Source organism: Dioscorea cayenensis, chromosome 4, assembly GCF_009730915.1.
Source record: "Dioscorea cayenensis subsp. rotundata cultivar TDr96_F1 chromosome 4, TDr96_F1_v2_PseudoChromosome.rev07_lg8_w22 25.fasta, whole genome shotgun sequence".
NCBI lineage: Eukaryota > Viridiplantae > Streptophyta > Magnoliopsida > Dioscoreales > Dioscoreaceae > Dioscorea > Dioscorea cayenensis.
The window spans coordinates 9,360,736-9,383,941 of record NC_052474.1 but is presented as its reverse complement, the minus strand read 5'-3'; the positions used below and the strand labels follow the sequence as shown (position 1 = coordinate 9,383,941).

Here is a 23,206-nt window from a genome sequence, read left to right as displayed (position 1 = left end):
GCTCAAGAGTGTGGTAAGGGTGCTCCAGGCTGATTTGGCTTAGGTTTGCACTACACAGATTATGAACCATGCCGAGGTGATTGCGCGTCTCGACACCTTATAGCAGCAATTAGAGTGAGACGTAACCTCACCATTCATTATGCGACCCTAAGCTCCATCGATACCTCCAACGTCACCAGCAGTAGCACCATCTCCACCAACAGCAGTAGAAGTTGATGCACCAGCAATAGATGACACTGATGTTTGAGGCGTCTTTAGCTTTATCCATCTTTATGTTTTTTGTATTCTATTTCTGTATTTTAGTTTGGACTTGTATCACTCAAAAAAGGATCTTCCTTTTGAGTTTATCTTTTTACTTTCAATTGTTTCGAGTTGTATTTCATTTTCATATCTTTATAGACTCAATTTTACTTTGTTTTTGTTGACCTTTTCTAAACCCTCTTGCATATACATACAGATGGTCTTGTGAGTCTTGTAATTGAGGAATAGTCATTGGCACGGTCAATGTGGAATTTCACATGCCCGTGTGTGCTTCACAACCCGTTAGACCTCAACTCTCAATGAATATAGCTCCATCAAATGTACACTAGGAGTTCAGGGAGTATTGTTTCAATTGCCCATCTACACACATATGTTTTTCCTTGTTTTTAATCTTTATTGTGCTTGCATGCGTACATTGAGGGCAATGTACATCTTAAGTGTGGGGGGGCGTTCACATTACACACGTGCTTTACTTATGCGTTCATTGTTCATGCTCATGTAGCCAATGGCGATTCACCTTAGTTGCAATGGTTGTATTCTTAAGTTTAGGAAAATTTTTAATATTGAATACTATCATGCTCTAGTTTTACTTGAATTTTTTGGAATTTTTGCCCGATTACCATTTGTTGCACTACTCATTTATTAAACCTTGTAGAAACTTAACTTCAATTATTACGGGAATATTTTAGCATGTTTCTTATTTTAAGTTCTTGAAAAAAAGAGAGAAAATGAATGAAAATATATATATATATATGTGTGTGTGTGTGTGTGTGTGTGTGTGTGTTTGAGAGAGAGAGAGAGAGTGAGTGTGTAGTGAGTGAGTAGTGATGATGAGTGAGTAGTGTGTGTGTGTGTGTGTGTGTGTGTTTGTTTTGTTTGTGCATTGGGGGTGAAAAGAGCAACCACCTATGAACTATGAAGCTACTCTCATAAGTCAGATACTAGTTATGCCCTAATAAGAGAAAGAGCTATCTCATAGGATGAGTGAAAGCTACTACCCCGGTAGAAAGAGCTACCACCTCGAAAATGTGAAAACCACCTTAGCGGCCGCCTCGGAAAGTGCTACCTTAGACGATGTGTGGAGCTACTACCTTCTCTTGTTATTTATAAATAATTCCCTCTTAATAAGAACTTTGAGGAGTACATGTTGGGTTGATTTGGGTGAGCTTACGCACACTTACAAAATATCGGGTTGTTGTTCTTTTTTATTCAAGTTTTTAGCTAGAGTAATGATTTCTCTTATTCGGTATTTGAATTTCTCCTTACTTGTAGAATGCCTCCTTTGCATGTTGTTGGTGAACCAAAGGGCAAGAACTTTGAATTTTTCTTCTTATATGCTTGAATATTTTTTTTTTCTTGAGGACAAGCAAAAGCTTAATTGTAGGGGAGTTTGATAAGTGCTTGTGTATAAGTAATGTGAAGTATACTTTTCTAACATTGAGCATTAATTTTATCAAATTTTATAGCTCATTCGTGTGTATTTGTGTTCTTTTGTGCATTTAGGCTTGTGGACGAAATTGTTGATGAAGTTCTAGGGTCGAACAAAGGTGAAGACACAAGTCGTGCTCAAAGACATGTGCGTGTGATAACCTCCATCGTGCTCAAGTCAATACGCAAAGTGGAGGGGCACAAAGGCAGTCTTATATGTTCTGGCTAGTGTAACACTGTCAAGAGCTTTGTCAAAGCGGTTTCATTTAAGACATGACGCGATCTACCACATGAATGTGTTCCCAATCATGCGGCATTGATGAAAAGAGTGAATTTGCGAGCATTCCGGCGAGACTGCAGTATTTTGCTGTAGTAAAATCATTGTAGCAGTTACTATTCACAGCGCGCAGGAAATGAAGTTCTAGATATTCACACGAACACATGGAAATTCCACACGCCCGTGTGGATGCCTTATTTTAGCCCTATAAATACCTCTTTGAGAGTTTTCTTTTGGGGAACTTCTTCCTATCTTTTGCCCATCTTTTGGGGAGAGATCAGATAGGGTTTGGAGAGGCTTTTGCTTGGTTTTGGAGCCTTCCTACGGCATTCGAGATCGAGTTCCTTTGGAAGAGAATTGTTGGGCGAGCTTTCGTCGGCATCAATTCGGCAAGGTTTGCCTAAGTTTGACAAGGGAACCTTTGGAAGAGACGAGACGGCAATGCAAGACCATCGATACAGACGACAAGCAGGTTTTCTATAATGATTTCTTGCACTCACTTTTGATTTCATTGTTGATTTTATATTGCTCCAAGGAGAGCTAAACCCCTAGTGGGTACTTGGAGTTGTAAACCCTAGGATGATTTTGTTTCATTGACTCTTATTATGCTTCTTTAATTGATGTTTTAATTGAGTTTCAATTTTGAATGCTTGTTGAATTGATTTTCCCATAGAGTGTCGCTAGGGTTGAGAATCAATCTTGGTAACCCTTGTGAATGAGTGACACTTTATTAGGATTAGACAAAGCAAAGTTGAAGAGCGTCGAGAGGGTGAATCAAGAGGTAGCGGAACATCCCCTTTCCAAGAGTTCTTTCTGGTTATGATAGAGTGAAGTGCTAAGAGACAAACTCCACTAGAGTGAAGTGTTGAAGTTATCCTTAGTGCTGCGGCTTAATCGTGACTAGGGGTCTTTCACCTGGACCAAAGGGTTAGATCTATATTAAGGAATAGTGTTTATCACTTAAATCCCTAGAGCTTTAAGCAACCCTAAACAGTGTGAGGCATCGAGAGTATCCCTTTCCGCCTAGGCATAGTGTAAGGGTTAGTCACAGTTGACCTTAGGTTTGAAACCGTGTATCTTTGGATTTCCACGGCTCATTAAACTTCAATTAGGAGGTATAATGATTAGTCTTGCAATTGAAACAATAGTCCTAGAGTAAGCTATGTCCGGGTACCCCATCTTTCCATCGATTACCTCTCCTTATTCCTCTTGCTTTCTTTTTTCTCTTTTTCTTTTATTTGCATTGATATTTTGAAACAACATCACAACTTCGTTTTACCTATAGTTAAATAGCACCACTTGTGTTTCCGAGCAACTATTCCCTGTGGATTCGACTACCCACTCACTCGGGTATTTATTCCTTCAACAACCTATGCACTTGTGGTACACACACGCAAGGGGTGTGTCAGTTTGTAAGATAGGGGTGCCACCTCCTTCTCCTTTGCTTTTTCCTCAACCTTCACTTCTTTGGGTGACTAGACCATCATCTTTTCAGTATGGAGCCTACTCTCAACTTCACGACCACTTCTCAAAGTGATCGCATTTAATTATTCTCTTGGATTTGTCTCTGTGTTGGTAGGCAAACTCCCTTGAGGTCTTTATAAAAGTGACTTCACAATCTGACGCACTTGGTTCTCCATGTTATGCAAAGATGCTGTGTGATTGCGAAGTGAGGCTTCAATCGACTGAAATCTCGCATCTGAAGATTGAATGAACTTGGTTAAAGCCTTCTCCAAATCAGTCATCCGGTTCTCCAACTCTGAAACCCTGTTCTCCATAATTGGGGTTTGTTGTTGTAAACCTGGTGGTGTAGTAGTCTTCTGTTGCCCCTAATTGCCAAAAGAAAGGTTTGGGTGATTCCTCCACCCATATTGTAGGTATTGCTATAAGGATTTCCTTGATCTTTCATTGCATTTCCTACAAAATCCACCTGTTCCACTGAAGTTATACCACCAATAGTAATTGGGCATTCAGATGAAACATGTCGACCCTCACACCCGGTGTAACTCATCACTGCTGCTACTCTAGGAGAAGTTAGAGTATTTAACTTCTTGCTCAAGGACCCAATTTGGGCTGCCAAAGATGTCATTGCATCGATCTTATGAAGTCCGGCTACCTTCTTTCTGTCTCATGTATTCCACTGATAACTATTCATAGCCATCTCTTCAATGAGTTGTCGGGCTTATTCTGGGGTTTTACTGCCTAAAATACCTCCTGTTGCAGCATCAAGTAATTGCTTCGTGCTTGGATTCAACCTATTGTAGAAAGTATGAATAATCATCCACTCGGCGAACCCATGCTAAGGACATTTCCGCAAGAGATCCTTGAACCTATCACCTGTCTCAAAAAGCGACTCTAATTCCACTTGCACAAAAGAGGATATTTCATTCCTGAGATTCGCAGATTTTCCATAAGGGAAATATCAAGTTAGGAAAGCTTCCACCGTATCCTCCTAAGTAGTGATCGATGCTTTAGGCAATGAATGTAGCCACTATTTCACTCTCCTCTTCAAGGAGAATGGGAAGGCCCTTAATTTGATAGCATCATCCGTGGCTCTATCAATCTTGAGCACGTCGCACACTTCAAAAAAATTCTCAATATAGTTGACTGGATCCTCGTCGGCCAAACCATTAAACTATACTGACTGCTGTAACATCTTGAGGAAGCTTGGTTTGAGCTCAAAACTCTAAGCTGTAATCTGTAGCCTTACAATATTGGATTATGTGCCAAGAACTGTGAGTCTTGCATAATCTAAGAGTGTCCTCTGTTGTTCATGTTGTTCAGCTATATTATCAGACCCTTCAACTTCTATCTCAGCTTGATTTGATTGTTCTTGCACAGGTTTCTTCCCCCGTCTATGAGTTCTTCTTCCAATTTCTGGATCACCTTCAACTAATATTAAAGGGTTACCTCAGATCATAACCTAGAGCTGCAATCAAAGAAAGAAGAACAAATCAGAACAATAGAAGAATAAGAAAGTGTCAAATAGAACAAATAATGAATAGCTAAAATAGTAAAGTGCAAATGCTTCTAAAATGCCTATTCCCCGGCAACGGCATAAAACTTAACACACCCCTTGCGTGTGTGTACCATAAGTGCACGGGTCATCGAAGTAATAAAATACCCCAGTGAGTCGGCAGTCGAATCCACAGGAAATAGATGCTTAGAAATAAGAAGTATTGCTATTTAGCTATAGTGAAAACCAATTTGTGATTTGATTTAAGATATTAATGCAAAGAAAAGTAAAAGAGAAAAGAGAACAAGCAAGAGTAATCGGAGAGGACAATCAATGGTAAAATGGGGCACTCGGACAATGCTTATCCTAGGACAAATGTTTCAAGTGCAAGACTAATATTATGCCTCCTAATTGAAGTTTAATGAGTCGTGGAGATCCAAAGACACACGGTCCCAAACCTAAGGTCAACCGTGACTAGCCCTCTACATTGTGCCCCAACAGAAAGAGGTACTCTCAACACCTCACACTGTGTGGGATGCTTGAAGCTCTAGAGATTCCAAGTGATAAACCCTGTTCCCTAACCTCGATCTAACTCTTTGGTCTGGGCGAAAGACCGCTAATCACGATTAAGCCCCAGCACTAAGGATTACTCAACACTTCACTCTGTTGTTCAAGCAACTAAGCCGCAGTGGAGTTTGTCTCTTACCACTTCACTCTATCATGACTGTAAAGAACTCATGGAATATGGATGTAGGATAAATCACATTATAGGGGAAAGGGAATGTTCTGCTACATCTCGAATCACCCTCTCAACCCTCTTCAATCTTGCTACGTCTAACCCTAATGAAGTGTTACTCTTTCAAAAGGATTACCTAGATAGATTCTTAACCCTAGTGTCACTCTAAGGAAAAAATAAATCAATAAAAACACAAGATTAAAACTCAATTAAAACATCAATTAAGGGAAACATAATTGAAGTCAATGAAACAAAATCATCCTATGGTTTACAAGTCCAAGCACCAACTTGGGGTTTAGCTCTCCATGGAGCAATGCAAAATCCAAAATAAAATTAAAAATAAGTGCGAGCAATCTATAGAGATAACCCCCTTGTCGTCCGTGTCGATGGTCATCAAGAGCCCCCTCGTCTTCTCCAAAGACTCCTTCGTCAAGCCTAGGGCACACCCCGCCGAATCCAAGCCGTCGGAAGCTCCCCCAATAACTCTCCTACGAAGAAAATCAATGTTGAATGCCGTAGGAATGCTCCAAAATCCCTGTAAAAACCCCTCCAAACCCTTTCCGCACTCTCCCCAAAATATGCAAAAGATAGAAAGAAGATCCCCAAATCAAACTTTCAAAGCGGTATTTAAAAGGCTAAAATTGGACATCCACACACCCCTGTAGAAATATGGGTTGTTTTGATATGGACAGTTTTGTCCGACAAAAATCAACTTGTTCAGTCTGCACTGCGCCCATATCAGAAGAAGAACATCTAGTATCAGTCTGGGACCCCTAATTATCACAAGATGGTACTTGTGCTTGAGAACCCCAATCCATACTATCTAACCTCTTTGTAATAGCCTGAACCTGTGCTGCTAAGGTAGTAATGGCATCCACTTGATAAATCTCGACTGTCTTCACCGGCTTGTTTTGTTTAGAACTCCATTAATAATTATTATTTGCCATTTTCTTGATCAAACTGTATGCTGCACTTGGTTGTTTACTGCATAAGGATCCCTTAGAAGCTGAATCAAGCATATTCTTGGTAGTACAGTTCAACATATTATAGAAGATTTGGATTTGCATCCTTTATACTATTTCATATTGCTGGCATTTACTAAACATTTCCTTGTATCTCTCCCAAGTGTTATACATGGATTCAGACTCCAACTGTAGGAAGGAAGAGATATCGCTCCTTAACTTGGTAATTTTTTACTGGATGAAAATATCTCATAAGAAAAGTCTCGACCATCTGCTTCCACGTTGAGATAAACCCTTGTGGTAAGAAATTTAATTATTACTTGGCCCTTCCTTGAACAGAGAACAAAAAAAGCCTAAGATGAACAGCATCCTCAGACACGTTTTTTTCCTTAAAGGTATCACAGGTTTCTGAGAAGTTCTTCAAGTGTTTATATGGGTCCTCATCTTGAAACCCATCAAACCAGCACATCTGCTGCACCATCTATATAAAATTGGGCTTCAACTCAAAATTGTTCACCGTAATAAAATGACGAATGATGCTAGACCCTACTCCTTCTGAGTTTGGTCTGGCAAAATCAGAAATGCTTTGTTGCTAATTCCCGGCCATTTCTTCCTCTTGATTTACCTCAATACTCACTTCCACAAACATGGCTTCATTTAGATTGACTTGCCTTAATCTTCTTTGAAAACTTCTGTCAATTTCTTGATTTGTGCTTGCCAATAAGATGAAGTACTCCCTTGGGTGATACAATTGGTTCTTCACAAGATAAGATGGAAAACAATGAGCTCAAGATTAAGAAGTGAAATAAGAAAAGAAAGATTAACAAATGCTTAAAAAGAGGAAAAGAAATATTCACAAATATGAATAATATTGACAAAACTAGATCATCAGAATCCTAATTTTTGTAAAAGTTTCCAGTATGCGTCAATGGTGCCAAAAACTTGATGCACTCTCCTCAAGTGTACGGATTATAACAAGTAATAGAGTGGTACCCCGTGTGGGGTAGGGTTATTAAACCACAGGGACTGGACTTCTAGTACTAATTGCTCCTCTAATGTCTAGTAGATATAGAATAGGTTGGTAGAGTAAATCACTAAATAAGAGTAAAAAGTTAAGAGTGAAACTATTAGGCAGACTAAGATCAAGTGTTCAACAACAAGAGAGTAATGCCCCGGGGCAATTCTTATATGCCATAGTGTACTGACTTGTTCTAATGTCTACTAGGTACATCCCAAGATCTTTGTGGGTGCTCTAAAGTAATGTTGCATCTATGGCTATCAAATATGCCAAGTTCTGCAAGTGTAACTACTGGCTTCATACATGCCAAGTTTTGCAAATACACGAAGAAATCACAACTACATTATTCCATGCACGCCAAGTTTTACACAAACATCTATGCAAATCAAGCATGCCAAGTTATTCAAGCACATGAATAAACACAAGAACGCATCAAAACTCCTTAGACAACAAAAACAAGTAGTAAGTACACTAAGCAACATAGTTCAATATCCTGGGGCACCGTTCAATGGTTAACCCCCCATGAATTCATACATCTGAGAAGAATGAAGGAATGCATTAAGGAAAGAAATCATAACTTCTCCCTTTTACAAGATCTTCTTAGTTAAGAGCTTCAAAAGCTTCATGGATGAGCTAGCTCCATTTCCTTTGTGCCTCCAATTCAACCTTGATCCCGTTAGACGGTGTGGTAAAGCTTAATTATCGTCCTCTTGAGAGCTCCCCTTTTTAGAAGAAAACTATTGAACAAATGATGAGAAGAAACCGTAGATCTGGGAGTTTAAAAGGAACTTTTGGGCTCAACATGGTCCTGCTTAAGCCGTGCTCTTCTATGGGACTTCTAAGTGAATCGGCTAAGTATCTGCCAGAGAAAATCACAGGGAGAGCATGATCGTGCTCTACCCATGCTTCGCTTGAGTAGGACCGTGCAAGGAGCATACTTGTCATGCTTCTCCTATGAGAAAATGGTGCTTAAATTCAGAGAAAATCATAGGGAGGAAGCATGATTGTGCTCCGACCATGCTTGGCTTGGAAGCACCCCCATGCTTGGTTAGCTACTCAGGCATCTTCTAATAGTGATAATCAAGGGGATAGAGCATGACTATTCTCTGCCCATGCTTGGCTTGGACACTAAGAAAAATCTACATTCTTTGCTTGTTTTGTCCTCGATTTAATTCCTAATTGGTTTGAACCCTAAATTCCTGCACCATGAACCAATATACCCAGAATAGCATCGAATATATCCAAAATGTGCTAAAAGACAAGAAAAAGAATGAATTGGGAGCAAGAAAAACAAGATATGAATTGCTCTCATCAAACCCTAATCTCATATGAGTGTTTATGGGAGTTTCTTCCATATCAACACTCCTACAATTACATTAAGAAGAAGGAAATCCCAAAATAAGAGTAAACTTTTTCTAGGCCTACTCTTAAGAATTGGAGGGCTACCAACATCCAATCTCTCGGCATGTCGGCTTAAGAAACCCCTTTTAATCCATTCAAGATCTAATACATGTGAGTAGGACACATCAACGTGTACAACTCATAAAAGAATTAAGAATCCTTTCATATGTAATTCTAGCATAAAGACACAATGGATTAAATCACAAACCAAACCCAAGCAATAGGATTAAGTAGCAATCATCCAAAATACTTGATGAGCCCCAAAAGGTTCACCAACATCCGGTGACCTTGAGAGTCTAGTGTGCCATCAAATAAATGCAATCAAAAATATAAATCAAAATACAAGAGAAGTTCATAAATGATACTCCCTAGATGAAAAGATGATGAAGATGAGGTAGATCTGGCCGAATGACACTTCCCTAGCCGAAGGTCGTTTCACGGTCCTAAGACTCCTCTCTTTCCTTGGTGGTGGATCTCCCTTTTAAACGATGATACTTTGAAGCCTCAAAAGCCCTTGAAATCACCTTGGAATATCATTGTTGTTTCTAGATTTTCTCCTCTTCTAATAGTAGCCAAGAACTCCTTTTTCAGCCCTAAAAGACTCCTTTTATACACCCAAACCATACGGGTTGTATGGAGGCCGTATGAAGACTGTACAAAGCCCAAAATGATGAATTTCCGCTTTATACTGGGGTCAATACCTGGGGCATACGGGTCTGATAAGGACCCATATGGGGGTCGTATTAGTTAGGCCAAAGTTTTTGGCACGAAAAATCTCCATGTATTTTCTACAGTGACCCAGCTACAGTAACCTGCCCCACTCATGTGACTTCATGTTTTTTTCCTTATTCTTTTATTTCTATCTTTATTATTTTATATTTTGGACTTGTATACTCAGAAAGGTTGCACCTTCTGAGATTATCTTTATGCTTTATGTTGATTGTGCGTATTTGTGCTTTTTTTTGCTTTATTTATATAAACTCATGCATATTTTCTAATTTTTTTAAGCTTTAATGAACCCCTTGTACATGGCATTGTGATCTTCACATCCTATTGAACGCAGCACACCCATGAGTTAGACTTCACCAAATGATCAATGAGGAGTTCAGGGGAGTATTGTTTCCAATTGCATTCCCGCACACATTTTACTTTTATTGATGATATCTCTATTGTGCTTGCATGCATACATTGGGGACAATGTACATCTTAAGTGTAGAGGAGGGTTCACCTTATACATATCTTTTACTTGTGGTTTTCATGATCATGCTCTTGTTGTCAATGAAGGTTCACCTTAGGGTTAAGAGTTTAACTCTTACATTTTGGAGGTTGTAAACACTAGGTTTTATCATGCTCTAGTTTTCATCCAATTTTCTTGAAATTTTTGGCTAATAGCTAATTTGTGCATTTTTCTCACTCATTAAACTTATGAAAACTCTAGTTCAATATTTGTGGGATTCCATAATGATAGTTTTAATTTGAAAAAAAAATCAGAAAATCAGAAAAAATCCAGGAATTCAGTTGTTGTGTGTATATAAAGGCAGAAAGAGCTACCAGCTATGTTGTATGTAGCTACTCTCATAAGTCGGATACTTGTTATGCCCTATTCCTTATGTGTATCATTATGCTCCCCTTATAGGTATAAGCAAACCCGCAAAGTTCTCTAGAAGAGGCTTACATCTAAAATCACGACCATAAGGTGCTTGTAAGCAATCCTATTTGCCTTGTCCTTCTTCAATTGATGCCGAGAGAGCTCTATCTTCATGATTTTGGTCCTAGAATGCTTCTTTTGGCTCTCTCTCATATTTAAGTAGAGCTCAAAGCCTGAGAATATGATAAGTTCTTGAGTGAACATATTTTTTATATGTTTTACATGCATTGAGCATCATTTTTATCATGTTTTATGTCTTATAAATTGTATTTGGTATTCCTTTATGCAAATAAGGTTGTAAAGGCTTTTAGAGAGAAAATAAAGTAAAGATAGGTCATGAAGACACAATTTGGGAGTCTTTGTATAATACAAGGATCAAGCCATAAGCAGAGTTCTTATACATGGGGGTGTGTGCCAACTTCCGAAGGAATTCAAGTTAGATTACGAGTTGGAAGGGCACAAAGGTAGCCACATTCCCATAACCTGACTTGTGTCAGGACTTCAAGAGCCTTTCCAATGATGTTTAATCGACAAGAAGCTACATGAACTACCACACGGGCATGGGGTGGGGGAAAATGCCACCGAGCGGGTGGAAAAAACTGCAGTCCACCCGGGTCGGTGCATGAAGGCACGTGACAAACACGAGTTATTGATTATAAAAGTTCACTTTGCTCTATTCTTTGGCATCTTTTGTGTGACTCTTAAGATGTGAGGCGGCTAGGGTTTGGAAAGGAGGTCTTTGTTGCTTAGGACATGTTTCTTCACAAACTATGATTGATTCCTCCTCTGTCATAGCATCAAGGAAGCCATTGGCAAAGCTAGCTTCGGAGTGAATTTCATCAAGACATTGAAACTATCCATCAAGGCCATTAGCATAGATATAGGGGGGGGGTGTATTTCTATGGATTTTGCATACTTTTATTCATTAATTTCTTGTTTTGTATATTGCTCCATGGAGAGCTAAATCCCTAGAGGGTATTTGGGCCTGTTAAGCCTAGGATTCTAATCGTCTGTGGATTTGCTTTGTGTTTCTATTTAATCCAAGTTTGGTTGAGTTTCAATCTTGTTTTCCTAATGCTTGCTTGCTTTATTGATCTTATGGTTGTTTGGTTTGCATGATTTGTTACCTTGGTGAGAGAAAGGTCTCCATTAGGGTTAGACCTCAAGATTGAAGAGGGTTGAGAGGGTGAGTCATGAGGTAGTGGAGCATCCCCTTTCCCCTCTGATTGGTGTTTTCTATCTCTATATTCCCTAAGCTATAAGCAACCATATGTGGTATGAGGTGTTGAGACTGAGAGATTTCTCCACTGGACCTCATATGGGGCTAGGGGCCTTTCACCTAGAAGTAGGGTTAGGTTTATTATTAAGAATCAGATACATCTTTTGGAATCCCTCTAGTGCTATGCGGTCATATGTGGTGTAATTGTTGAGATGAGAGATTTCTCCATTGGGACCTCGTAGGGGATTAATATCAGTGATCTAGAGGCAGGATCCAATTATCTTATGATTTCCACAACTTAACCTACTCTTTCTAGAAACACTTTGTACACCCAGTACCTAATACCTGAATCCTAGGGAGAGAGCATCACCCAGATACCCCACTTCTACTGATTGAGATTTTCCACTATTTTACACTTGCATATTCGTCTTTGGTATTCATTTCATTGCACATTAGATCATCATATCATCTCATTCATTAGGTTAGATAACAAAGAAGAAGTTAGTACTTGTAACCATGTTCCCTGTGGATTCAACTATCCATCTGTTGGGTACAATTTATTATTTGAACAACCCGTGCACTTGTAGACACACGTAAGGGGTGTGTCATAATACAAAACACACCATGCTTAATGTCAAATTTTAAAATATAACTCTAATACATGCCTAATGAGTGTACAAAATGATATAAACTAATGAATAATTGTACACTCATCAAATTCCCCCACATTTATGCTTTTGCTTGTCCTCAAGCAAAAATAAAACATTACAAACCAAGAGGAAAAAGTGCAAGGCCTTGGGTGCTCAAAAATTGGTGAGTTTCAAAAGTAGCCTGGTGAGACAAATCAAGAATGCTAAAAATTTAAAGTTCTAAAAATAGTTCAAACTCTATTCAAGGTTATTGCTTGTATGTGTGTGTTACAACTCTCCACTCCTCTTCTTTTGACCTACAAGATTATTAATAGCAAAAATTCACAAACAACTTCTTCATTTCAAGGTGCTAGCTTCACACTACTTCCTAAGGTAGCCTTTTCCCACATGGCCCCATAAAGTGACTTTCAGTCTTAGGATAGATAGCTCTTTCCACATCTTTTTCTAAGAGATGGTAGCTTTCACTCACCTAAAGTGATAGCTCTTTCTCTCATTAGGCCATACATAGTCTGACTTATAGAGAGTAGCTACACACATCTAAAAGGGGTAGTTCTTTCCATCTTCAATACTTCTCATTTTTTCAAACAAATTCTTTCAAATGTGCAAAAATTTTCTCAATTATTTCATTTGATGTAAAATGAACTATAAACTATACAAAGTCATATAAGGTCTAAGTTGCCACAATAGCAAGGTTGTATACTTCAATTTGATAAATAACCAAGAATTGAGTGAAAACGAACTCGAAAAGGAAAAACTTACATATGTCCACCCTTATGCTAAGAAACTCCCACTAGCTTTCAAATGCACCATCATAAGTCAACAACTTGGCAAGTAAAAAAGTTCAAAGAATCCTAAACCCCTCCCCACACTTAAAATCTTATATTGTCCTCATTGTGTGTATATGATGAATAAATAAAAACAATGTAATATAAAATTGGAGGTGATTAGAAAAAGAGTACTTCCTGGTTTATATATGAATGTAAATAGTGCTTAAAATGGCATGGTGCATTCCTTGATTTGCCCAAGTGGTGGGGGTCACTCAAGGTCAAAAAGGGAAGAGTAATAACCCCCTTTTACAATTAAGGGTGTTGGGTATTGCAATAAAAGTCCTATGAGTCCAAATGGGGAAAACATTAAGCTCAATAGAAATGAAATAATAAATCAAAAAATAAAAGTCCACTAAATATCTAAATTAGATACAAAATTGGAAGGTCCAACCCTTGCCATAAAAGACAAATACATGATATGAAAATAAAATACAAAAATGAAAGTTAAATAAAATTAGTGCTCAAACTCAGGAGTATTGGATGGTAAGGAGTAAGTTGGTGGATGTAGAATCAGAGAAGGGTTAAATGCAAGTAGGGGAGGGGCCAGGCTGCTCAACATGTCCAAAGTATTGCTGAGGCTAGCCTCCAGCCATGCTTGGGTCACTAGAATCACCTTCTAGACCTCCCACAATTGTTGAGTCTAGGGCATAAGCATCTGAAGCTCCGATTTGCCTTGGGAAGGAGTTGTTCCAGCTGATAGGCTATCGATCACAAAGGAGAGGGATGAATCACTAGCAGACTTGTCATCAGACTCCTTGACACGACCGAATATGAGTGTAAGCCGCAAGTGCACGGGTATGTCGAAGTAATAAAATCCCAGGTGAGTGGGTATCGTATCCACAGGGAGTAGGGAGTAAAAACACTTAAATTGTTTCTTAACTAAGTGAATTATGAATAGTGATTTGTGTGACCAAATGTAATGCAAACAAAAGTAAAAGAGACAAGAGAGAGAGAGAGCAAGTAAAGGAGAGGTAAGGCAATCGATATAGATGGGTTACTCGGATATTGATCCACCTAGGACAATCATTTCAAGTGCAAAATCCCACTATTATGCGTCCTAATTAATGGATTAATGAGTCGTGGAGATCCTTTAATACATGGTCCCAAATCTAAGGTCAACCATGCCTAACCCTATACATGTCCCGGAGGAGAAATTAAACAATCTCTCAACCTCGCACTCGTATAGAATTGCAATGAGTTCTAGGGATTCCAAGTGATAAATCATCTTTCTATATGTAGACCTAACCCTTTGGTCCAGGCGGAAGGTCCCTAGAAACAATTAAGCCCTAGATGCTAAAATCACTTCAACGCTTCACTCCATTGCACTCGCAACTAAGCCCCAGCAGAAGGTCATCCTTTAGCCCATTCACTCTACTATGACCTCAAAGAACTTGAGGAATTGGAGGTAGAATAAATCACACCAGAGGGGAAAGGGGATGCTCTGCTACCTCTCGACTCACCCTCTCAACCCTCTCCAATCTAGATTTGTCTAACTCTCGTGGTGTGTCACTCACTCACAAGGGTTACCAACAAGAACTCTCAACCCTAGTGTCACTCAAAGGGAGTATTCATACAATCAAAGCATTCAAGATTGGAACTCAATAAAAATATCAATTAATGAAAGCATAATAACAAGGTTCAATGAAATGAATACATCCTAGGGTTCATAATCCAAGTAGCCACTAGGGGGTTTAGCTCTCCATGGAGCTAATTACAATCAATGAAATCGAATGTAAAAGCAATAAATCCATAGAAAACCCCCTCGATAGTCGTGACGACGGTCTTGTGGAGAATCCTCTACTCGTCCAAAGGTCCTTTTGTCCGGCCTAGGATACACCTCCAACTAACCTTCTTCCAAACGGAAGTGCGATGTCGAAGCCGTAGAACCTCTCCCAATCCCTAGCCAATACCTCTCAAAACCCTAGCCGCAGCCCTCTCTCAAGTTGGGGAAAAGATAAAGAAAAAAGAATCCTCAAATCGGGGCTGAAATCAGCCTTATATAGGGCTAGAATCGGGAATCCACACACCCATGTGAATATTTCACACAGCCCGTGTGGAATTAACGCACGAGCATGTGGAATTTCCACACGCCCGTGTGGCTTCTCTGGATAACTCCTTCTTCGGCCGGCTATGAATAGTACCTACTATAGTATTTTTCTGCAATGTTGCTGCATTACCCTGCTACAGTACATGTCCGAAACACTCCTGAAACCACGTTTTCATTGAGGTAACATAAACGGGCACACGTTTACGTCATAGATCGCTTTGCTTCTTCAATGAACGGCCACGTTGGTGGAGATCTTGTTACACATGCACAAGCCGGAATACTTAGAATATGACTGCCTCTGTGCCCCTCCAAATCATTGTGCTAGCTTGAATACAAGGAGGTTGGCACACATTCTAGCATCTTGAACCCGACTTATGTCTTCGTGTTTGAATCTTCTTAAGATTTCCTCCAAATGGTACACTCACGATCTACATTGGCTTCTTTCTATAAGATTCGGCTTCACAACCCTATATGTATGAAAGTAACATAAATGCACATATATTAGCGTTAAAACTCAATGAAAGTAATGCTCATCATAAGGAAAGAACACTTCGTATTCTTATCACACAAGCACTTATCATTCCTTGCCCGAGTCCTCACCATCCTTTGCTAGCTACTCTGTGCTACTCAGGGGCGAAGACATATCGGGAGCATCAACACATGACCATCCCCATACGGCATAAGGTACCCATACTTAGGGAAGTCAAGCCACGAACAATATCTTAACCTTGGAGCTAATCTTCCATTCCCATCCCCCTGATTAGTCTAGTAATGTAAGAGCCGACAAAGGTCGCACCTAGAAGTATGTGCTAGGCCTAATGAGCAATGAAGTATGCCAGCTCCTATTCTAAGTGGATGGGAAGGTGCTCACCCAAGCTATATACAAATAAAAGCATATGTTGCCCTACCACTCAGGTGATGTCAGCTTGATCTACAAAAGATAGGGGTATGACAGCATGAACATACCTTGGAGCTGACCAAGTAAGGAAGGATGCCTTCATAAGGCTTGCCTCATAATTCCTCTAGAGCTCAGATGCAGCCAAACTTCCTTGGCTGTGATGCCAGGGGGAATATTCATAAGGAGTTTCTCTTATTGCTCCATCTACCCAACTGCATCATCCCTCTCACATCCTTCTCTAACCCCAACTGGAAGAAAACCTGCTAGTCCACTATGCTGGACTGGCCAAACCACTTCGTCCTCAAGTGGGTAAACCACTCTCGGAAGTAAGGGGTAGAGAAGATAAGTACTTAAGGGACATGAGGTGTAGATGTCTTCTCGATGTCTGGACTCGAGGTAGATAACTTGGGCTTCTTCCTCTTGGCTGGCCCAACGGTAACCCTTTTAGCTTTAATCATCCTGCACAATAAAGAATACAATGTCTAGTCCAAAAAAATACAAAATTCTATTAGATCAGGAAGGTTTACAGCCAGTTTTCAGGTAGAATTTCAGTCATAAGCATCTAGGAAACCCACCTTTATAACAGGCCTTACGCTCAGAAGCTACGAGCTCAAGCCTTAATGACTCCTCTGGTACAATGGTTCCCCAAAATTTACAAGTTCTCACCAAAAGTAAAGTTTACGCATTCCTAACATTCATATAGAAATATTCATTCATTTAAACAATTAATCAACTTAGAAATCAATGAAAAGTTTATACCTTTTAGAAAGAAGAAGAAATCAGAAAAACAGCGAGTGAAATGGTTGAAATTGCATCCAATCTAGTTCTAAAACACTCAAAATCAAAATAGCAGAACAGTAGGAAGAGGATGGGTAGAAAGAGATGCGCTAGTGACCAACAAACAGCGAGAAAAAAATTAAAAATGAAGATCAAAGTTTGCTAGTGGCGTTTAACACTTATTGCTTACAGCCAGTTTATGGGCATAAGGCCTATATCATAAGGGTTTCAACACCTTTACGACCTAGGTTATGACTATAAGTGACTTAATACTGTAGCTCGTAAAGTTCTCTGAATTGCTCTTATAGTTTGTCTTGTAGGTGTAACTGTCTCATAAGTAACCTAGGTAACTTCCCATGGAGGTTACAGGGCTTAAGGGTTTCTTGACCTACCCGTAAACTGCTACGGATGACCCATACAAGCTATCTTATGGGTGTAACTAACCCTTAAGGTACCTTTGAGCCCTACATTTCAGGATTTATGGATTATAAGTTGATAAGTGCTTTTGTATAAGTAATACAAAGTATTCTTTTATTATATTGAGCATTATTTTTATCAGATTTTATCGCATATTCATGTGTATTTGTGTTTTTTTTGTGCATGTAGGGTTGTGGAGACAAAGTTGGATGAAAGAAAGCAAAAATAGATCATGGATGCAATTGTTGATGAAGTTCTTGGGTTGAACAAACGTAAAGACACAAGTTATGCTCAAAGACATGTAGGTGTGTGCCAACCTCCATTGTGCTCAAGTGAATACATAAAGAGGAGGGGCACAAAGGCAGTCACACTCGTATGTTCCAACTTGTGCAAACATTAGCAAGAGCTTCGTCAATGTGGTTTCATTGAAGATGCAACGCGATCTAACGCATGGATGTGTGCCCATTCATGTGGTCTCGATGAAAATAGTGGATTCAGGAGTATTTCGGTGAAGTACTGTAGCAGTTTGATATAGAAAAATCACTGAAGCAAAATCACTATAGCAGTTATCATTCATAGCGCTTAGGAAATAAAGACCTGGAAATTTACACGAGCATGTGCAATTTCCACACTCCCGTGTGTATGCCCAATTTCAACCCCTATAAATACCATGTTTTGAGAGTTATTGAAGGATTTTTCCCCATTTTTTGACTATCTTTGAAGGCGCTCACGGCTAGGGTTTGGAGAGGCTTTGCCTAGGTTTTGGGAGTGGTTCTACGGCCTTTGACATCGCGTTTGTTTGGAAGAGAGCTATTGGGGAAGCTTTTGTCGGTATCGATTCGATGAGGTGTGTCGTAGGCTTGACAAGGGAACCTTTAGAGAAGATGAAGCGGCTCCACAAGACCATCGATACGAACTACAAGGGGGTTTTATCTATGGATGACATGATTTTACTTTCAATTTTATTGTTGATTGTGTATTACTCCATGAAAAACTAAACCCTAGTGGGTATTTGGACTTGTAAACCCTATGATGATTTTGTTTCATTAACTCATATTTTGCTTCTTTAATTGATGTTTTAATTGAGTTTCAACCTTGAATGCTTGTTGTATTGATTTTTCCTTAGAGTGATACTAAGGTTGAGAATCTATCTTGGTAATCCTTGTGGATGAGTGATACTCCATTAGAATTAGAGAAAGCAAGGTTGGAGAGGGTCGAGAGGGTGAGTCGAAAGATAGCGGAACGTCCTCTTTTCCTTTGGACATGATTTATCCTACCTCCACGTTCCAAAGCTCTTTGCAATCATGATAGAGTGAATTGCTAAGAGACAAACTCCACTAGGGCTTAGTTGCGCAAGCAATAGAGTGAAGTATGAAGTAATCCTTAGTGTTGAGACTTAATTGTGACTAAGGGTCTTTTGCCTAGACCAAAGGGTTAGATCTATAGTAGGGAATAGGGTTTATCACTTAGAGTCCGTAGAGCGTCATGCAATCCTAGACAGTGTGAGGCATCAAGAGCATACCTTTCCACTGGGGCATAGTGTAAGGGTTAGTCACGGTTGACCTTAGGTGTGGGACCATGTGTTTTTGGATTTCCATGACTCCTTAAACTTCAATTAAGAGACATAATTAGTAGTCTTGCACTTGAAACAATAGTCCTAGGGTGAGCAATGTCCGGGTACCCCATTTTCTTATCGATTATCTTTCCTTATCCCTATTGCACTTTCCTTTCTTTTCTTTACTTTTATTTAGATAGATATTGTTCACTCACTCACAAATTGGTTCACTCTTTAGCTAAATAGCATCACTATTTGCTTCCTAACAACTATTCCCTGTGGATACAACTATCCACTCACTAAGGTACTTTATTACTTCGACAACCGTACACTTGCTGTACACGCACGCATGGGGTGTGTCATAAGTGCACTTGTACGGCTCTCTGAAACCCGCTTGTGAGGTGGCTTATGGGTATAAAGATGTCTGTAAATCTCTCTATTGAGGCATTACGGGCATAAGTAGCATGTAAGTAGTCCTCAAAATTGGATAGAGTTTCTTCTATTCCATCAAGAATGCTTAAATACAAATATAATCTGATAAGAAAAAAAATGAGTGTTTACCAAACCATGAAAAATAAAGACAAGCTAAGCATTTTATTACAAATTAAAACAAAACACAAAACTACGATTAAAATCCAAGATAAGAGGAAAAATACACAAAATGCTTGGATTGCCTCCCAAGAAGTGCTTGTTTTACTTCACTATTTTACCGTAGATGGTGTGTACATATCAACAAGGTTCCAAATTGGAATTTTCCTTGAACCCAACATGTGTGTCTTTGAAATAATGCTCAAGTATGAAATCGGAGAAATTAAGGAACTTACCAATCAATTTTACTGACTCAGAGTTACCTCCTTGGGCAAAGGTTTCTTCTTGCCTTACTTTAATAAAGTGACTACCTTCCAATGCTTATTTTGTGTGTTTTCCTAAACTAGATTTGTTGCAAGCAAAAGGGGTGTCTCCTTGACACGTCCGATTGCGTGTGTGTACCACAAGTGCACGGGTGTCGAAGTAATAAAATACCAGTGAGATGCGTAGTCGAATCCATAGGGAATGGAAATATTAGTAGTAACCACTTCTTAGTTATCTAATTGGAATCAAGATTGTGATGAAATGAACTTAATTGCAAGGATAAGAATAACACAAGCAAGCAAAGGGAAAGTAGAAAACATAGGAGATCTCAATCAATAATGATGAGATACCCTAGTAATGCTTCCCCTAGGATCTAAACATGAAGTGTAAGACTTACTAAATATTCCTAAGCAGAGTTAGATGAGTCGAGGTAATCTAAGAACAATCGGTCCCTGCCTCTAGGCCACCGATACTAGTCCCCTATGAGGTCCTGGTGGAGAAATCACTCAATCTCAACACCTCACACCACATTTGACCGCAATAAACTCTAAGGATACCTAGGACTGTAACCGATTAGTAAAAATAGACCTAACCCTACTTCTAGGAAAAATATCCCTAACCCCCTACAAGGTCCAGGTGGAGAAATCTCTCAATCGCACATCTTACACCAAATATAATTGCATAACACTTAGGGAATATGGTGATAAGAAGCACTCATCAGAGGGAAAAGGAGACACTCCACTATGTCATGACTCACCCTCTCAACGCTCTTTAATCTTAGAGTTATAACCCTAATGGAGACATCTCTCTCACCAAGGCAACAAATCATGCATTACCAATCAATCACAAAGATCAATACGACATGCAAGCAATGAGAAAACAAGATTAAACTTCAAATAAACTCAGAATTAAAAGAAAACATAAAGTAAGTCAATACAAAAGATAAGGTCCTAGGGTTCACATCCCCAAATACCTACTAGGGTTTAGCCGTCCATTGGGAAAATTAAAAAGCAAAGAATAATGCAATGAAAAGCAATGAAAAGAAACCCGCTTGAATTCGTGATGATGGCCTTGATGGGTTGCTTAACGTCTTGAATGATCCCTCTCCGAAGCTAGGTTCCTGAAAGCCCCCTCTCAAGGCTATGACAGAGAAAAGTTCTATCAAAACTTGTAAAGAATGCCACCCAAATTTGCCAAAGACCTCCTCTTGAAACCCTAGCCACTTTGCCCTTCAATTGCTAGCCAAAAGTCCCCAACGAATAGGGTAAAAAGGCTATTTATAGGCCTAAAACACAATTGTCACGTGCCTCCACGCAACCGTGTGAGATTTCACACGCCCGCATGAGCTGTAGAAATCCTCACACAAGCGTGTGGAATTTTCATGTGGTCACGTGAACATTATTTTGCTACAGTACTTTTCATAAATGCGGCTCACATACTCTCCTCTTGAGGCCACATGGTCGGACACACATCCACGTGGTAGGTTATAAGACTTTTCCTCATCGAATCATCATCAGGAGGCTCTTGCATTCTTCACACAAAGTAGGGACATGGTGGTGTGACTACCTTTGTGCCCTTCCAACTAGCAAATTGGCTTAAATCCTCTTGGAAGTTGGCACACACCTCCATGTACATGAGCTCCTCTTGTGTCTTGATCCTTAGATTGCACAAAAACTCCCAAAATGTGTCTTTATAACCTATCTTTTCTTCTTCTTCTTGCTTGAAGGCATTCACAATCTAATTACACAAAAGAACACCAAATACACTATATGAGACATAAACCATGGTGAAAATGATGCTCAAAGCATGTAAAATATATAGAGAAATATGTCTACTCAAGCACTTATCACTCCTCATCTTAAGGGTCACCCAATGACTCCTTGAAAGGATCCATGTGCACCATTTCCTGCACAAAATCCTCCACAATAGAGTCAGTCATGTCCATAAAATAGCAAGTATAATCAAAAGAAAGAGAATGGTTTATGGCATCAGATAAAGCAAAAACAACTTCCTCACCCTAACCCTAAGAGTTATTCTAATATTCCTAACATTAATAAGGGCTTAGGAAGTGGCTAGAAATGGCCGGCCTAAGTTGAGTGGGACATCAACATCCTCATCGACATCTTAAATCATAAAATCAATTGGGAAGATGGATTTATCTACTTTCACAAGAACATCCTCAATAACACCTCTAGGATGCCTAATGGATCACTCCACTAACTGAAGGGTCATCCTAGTAGGCTTGAGCTCACTAAGCCCCAGCTTTCTAAACATGGTAAATGGTATAATATTAATACTAGTCCATAGGTCTGATAGGGTTTTCTTATTCACTAATATTACAAGGGATAGTGAAACTCCCTGGATCTTTGATCTTTTTTGGTATCTGGTTTTGCAAAAGTACCAAACTTCCCTCACTTAATGTGACCGTAGAGACTTCCTTAAATTTCTTCTTGTTCATAAGTTCTTGAGGAATTTCACTTATTTAGGCATTTGAGACAGCACCTTTAAAAACAACACATTGATGTGTAGCTGCTTAAGAAACTCTAAGAACCTCTTGAATTGCTCATCATTGTAGTCATTCTTCAGTCTAGAAGGATAAGGAAGTTGTGGAACATACTCCTTCACTAGTGGTGCACTTTCCCCAACATGTGGAGTAACTCCTCCTCTTTCGCCTGTTCTTCAAAAACTTTAACTGGAGGCTCCTTTTCCTATTCCATCACCTTCTCTTTACTCATTTCCAATTCCTTACCACTCATGGGTGTGATAACCTTGTGGTTTTCCTGAGGTTTTGCCTCGGTGTTACTCGGTAAACTTCATTGTGGACGCTAGAACATAACTTCATAATCTGACCAACCTGGTTCTCCAAGTTCTGGAGGGACGTCTGCTACTTCCTTATTATGGACTTTATGCTCTGGAACCTAGGATCCAATTGTCAAAAGTTTGTATCTGTGGTTTGTATAAACCAAGTAAGGACATCCACAAGTGTGGGCTTCTGATCAGACTATGGGTGAGAAGGAAATCTGGGTTGGGGTTTTTGTCCTTACTTCTAGTTGCCTGATAAATGTCTAAATGTATGTATTTTATAAGTATATGTTTGTGACTATTTATGTGTATTTGGATGGATCAATGCCCTTTGTGTAATTTAATCATTTCTATTTGTGTTACAGGCTTAGAAGAAGCCTAGATGAGCCCAAGACACATTTGGGAAGAAATCTACACCAAGAACGTAATTTCAAGGCTTCAGGCACTGTAGTGGTACTATAGCAAGCACTTTAGC

At 39.4% G+C, this 23,206-nt stretch overlaps 1 non-coding gene across 1 annotated transcript; it reads left to right on the top strand.

The window, feature by feature from the left end:
* Positions 1 to 4,257: 4,257 nt before the first annotated feature.
* LOC120259686 lies at positions 4,258 to 4,364 on the top strand. Its single transcript, XR_005536243.1, has one exon. It is a non-coding gene; the product is annotated as a small nucleolar RNA R71 (small nucleolar RNA).
* Positions 4,365 to 23,206: the final 18,842 nt, after the last annotated feature.